A 4097-nucleotide genomic window follows, 5' to 3' on the forward strand; every position below is an offset into this window, starting at 1 on the left:
GTTGAAGTATTACATAGCAAGGATGAGGCCCATTAGAATTAGGCTTGTCTCTAATGTGGGAAGTACTTAGTTCTCTCTTAAAAACCTTTCATCAGGATACAGTGGTTCAGTACACAGATGTTAGCACCAGAGTGAGGACTCCCTAATTGTAATTGAAGCTATCCCTGCCTAAGGGCTCCCAATCAAATTATCAGACTGTTGCAGCGAGTCTGTGTGGCTCTTGGTTGCACCTTGCAAGGGGGTATTTTCTGGAATGATGAGAAACAGTGGCTTCTCCTGGGAAGCAAATGTACCATTATGGACTTATTAGGTCCTTGATTAGATCCACAGCTGAGAAGTGAGTAGACTTTTTCAAGAGAAAATATTGCAGTTTATTTCAATCTGCTTCACTCAGCCGTTGGGTCGTGGAAAAGGAAGCAAATGAAATAGAACTAAAGGAAATATGCACACAATTTCCTTAAAAGTGGTTGCAAAATTTATTAATCAACTCTGATAAATTGCTGGGAGTTCTGCAGGCATGAAAGGCAAAATCCTTTAAGAACTGTACTTATTCTTATTTGCTGTTGTTCTCCACCCCCCGATGCTTGCTCACTGTGAACAGTGAGTTGTTCCCTGACCGGACTCACCAAGGCTTAAAGCGTTAAACATTCGGAGTGAAATTAATTAATTAATTAGAAAGTTAACCTCTCCGATTTCATTCCTGAAATTCATGTTTATCTGATTTGCTGTAATAAGTGACTTGCCATTGAGCTAGTTTTACATACTTTAATTTGAAGATAATTACAGTCCTATAATAATTCACATTTCGGATGCACATTAACTTTCCAGAAGGTATTGTGCTACATGCTTCTACCTAGCATCGTGCGCATTTATTTATTTAGTAATTTGTAACCTGGAGACTGATTTACTAGGGGTAGCGTTCTATTTTAAGTCTTTCGATTACTAGGCATTTATTCGATTTAATTGTGGAGCTATTGGTCATATGGAGTTCATTTCCTGTTCATGTTGATTTCATGAGTCTCCCCATTAGTATTCAATTGCACAGTAATTAGTCATTAGTTCACCGTGATGTCTTCAAGCACATGTACACTTATATTCTCATTTTCCACACAGTTTCTGCAGTCATATTTGAATTCTCTGTTTCTTAGGGGGACGGGGCCTCCATAAGGAAGGCGAAGTGCTAGATCATGAATTTATTAGAATCCACTTTTTGTCAAGGGGCCCCTAGTCAAGGCATACAAAAACGAGGTGCATTGGAAATGACATACGTCACTGAAGATGTCAAAGCCAGCGATCTGAAGTATTTGTGATCAGAGACGAGATAGAAGCTATTTAGTTAAACTTCACGAGGGCGCTTGACCCCAGCTTGCACCTGGCTAATTCTGATGAGAGCATCTTCAATTTCTGACTCAAGTTCAGCTTCAAGACATGTAGCTCAGCTCCACCTGTGAACTGGGTGGTGCCATTTGAAGTTCTGTGTGGCTTTGCAGCTCTAGTGCCCTTTCCAGGGGAAACGGATTTCTTTCTTTAAACTGCATTTTCTTTTTTTTATTATTTATTCATTTATTAATTTTGTAAATGTTGTGACTGAGATGGGATCTTTTACTATTTTGCTGGCTAGCAAATCATGTGTGGGTAACTTGGATAATAGAACAAAAGGCAAAGATATATTTTGTCTTTTACATGAACTCCTTACAGCTTATTAGACTGACATTAAGGCACAGACATCGAGGTACATCCATAGACTTACTGATTGTAGTAATATACAATTTCATTTATAAAGTTCTGATTTTATGAAAAGAGGAAGCTGTGCAAGTTTCTAAGACAAGGGCGTCAGAGAAAATTGTAGGCTGAAAAGTGGAGAGATGAAAATGATGAGTTTTATCAAGCGGAGTGATGGCAGACAGTGAGCCTAGATAGTAAGCATGGTGACAGAGCTCGGCTGCGAACTGGAAGGTTGGCCGTGGATCTGCGTGTTATGCATTGGGCTGTTAACTGCAAGGCCAGCGGTTGGAAATCTCCAGCCTCTTGGAGGCAGGAAGAAGGGCCTCTCTACTCCCATGAAGAGTTCCAGCCTCGGAAACTCATGGCGGGAGTTCCACCCATCCTCTCGGGTCACCGTGGGTTGGCACGGACCCGTGGTAATGAGTTAAACCACATTTTCAACAACTTCATTCACCGTACACTTGCCTCGAGTTTCAGCCCACGTTTATCTGAGGTGTTCTTCAGCTCCTAGGTCACCTGCCATGGTCTGTCACAAGTTGGTAATTTAAATCCATTAGAAATGGAGTCCTGCCCTTTCCTTGAGCTGGCTCCACATTGCCGGTCGAATTACATTCGAATCTCATGTCGTTTAAATGTTAGACTTGAGAACAGCATTGTTTTTATTCAGGTGCCCGCGGCAGTCTTCTTCGCAGAGCTCACAAACACTGTTTTCAGTTTCGAGCTGCATACCGCCAGGGTTCCCATCCGCAGCCGCTGGCTGTATGAGACCAGGTGTGAGAGAGATGGGCGGAGTATTTTTCCCCGGACAGTCTCCCTCCAAGCCAACCGCTCCTGCAGTGGCTTGGACACAGGCCCTTCTGGTGGCCCCCAGGGCTAAGCAATCCACTGCTAACTGAAAGATGGCAGGCTCACGTCCACCAGGAGACAGCTCTCAAGAAAGGCTTGGTTTTCTACCAGAAAAAAAAATTGAATAAATGGAAACCCGTATGAAGCTCAGCTCTATTGCTCCCACATGCGAGGAACTGACGGGATGTCAACTAACTGGTTGTCTCCCTGCCGACTCATAAAGCTCCTATAAGACAGGGTAGAACTGCCCCGCGAGCTTCCAAGACTCACTCTTTACAGGTTTCTCCGGGGAGCGCCTGGTGGCTTTGAACTTCGAACCTTGTGATCACAGCCCAACTCGTAACCACGACGCCCCTTGGGTATATCCGCTTCCTCAACAGTCATAGTTTGCACCCTGGTGTCCACAGATGCTCCAGGATGTGACATGAGCACCCCTTGGAGGGTGTTTTCAAGCCCTTGTCACAGCCCCCAGGGGCAGGGGGCGCGCCCAGTCCATGCTTCACCCTCTAGGCGGCAAGAAGAGTGTAAAACGATTCAGAGGCAACTCTAGTGGATGAAATTGAATCAGTAGCTTCTGCTCTAGCTTTTTAGGAGGATTAAAAATTCATTATTAAATGATAGGCGTGGTGACCTCCGTGGTTAATTTGACTTGAAACCTTACTGCGAGGTTGTTTCGTCTTTTCGTTTTCGCTTTTCTCTTCAAGTGTTACCATCGACGCTGGATCCCATTAGAAGCATCTGCTTTTGGAGCAAGAGCGTCCGTGGCCTCCAACTGATCGTTGTGACTCACACATACTCATCGCAACACGACTTCCCAGCTATTAAACCGAATCGTTAGATGTGAGCGGGAAGTATGTTACCTGTACATCTATTTAATATAAAATTTTTACCTTTTATTTTTGTTCAAACATATAGCCTTGGTCTCCAAGTTTAGCAAGATGAAAATTGTATCTGGTAACTGTTATGATTAGGGATGCACATTTCAAAATCACAAGGACCTGCAGAAATCCCCACCTATTCTAGGTGGTAGAATGTACAGGTTCACGGTTGTCTCCGTTTCCACAATTGTTCAACAACGATGGTAATAATGATTCTCGAGTACATCCGATATTGACATCGTTCCCTTCCTGTAGGTCTTATTTTGACACAAAGGATACATACACTTATCACGGATGAAGAACACACATCATCATACTTAGAATTTTGAAAAGAAATCGCCTAGATAGGTAACAAGCAGAATTTAGATATCTTCTGAAGTGAATATTTATCATAAAATATAAACTAGGTTGCTATACTTTCAAGGGTCAAACACATGAATCTGTGCAGAAAATGAGCCAGAACCCTTTAGTTCAAATGTTTCCTCTCTCAGAAACCGACATCGGATGGGAACTAGGACCTGTTTATAATGAAGCTGCAGGATGGGCAGGCCTGTAGTGCCAGGAGACACCGCTCTCAGCAGGGAATTCCCACCGGGTCAGGGTTCTCAGCCACCAGACCATCATCACCCTCTCCACCCAGGAGCTGAT

Source organism: Tenrec ecaudatus, chromosome 17, assembly GCF_050624435.1.
Source record: "Tenrec ecaudatus isolate mTenEca1 chromosome 17, mTenEca1.hap1, whole genome shotgun sequence".
In the NCBI taxonomy this organism is placed as follows: Eukaryota; Metazoa; Chordata; class Mammalia; order Afrosoricida; family Tenrecidae; genus Tenrec; species Tenrec ecaudatus.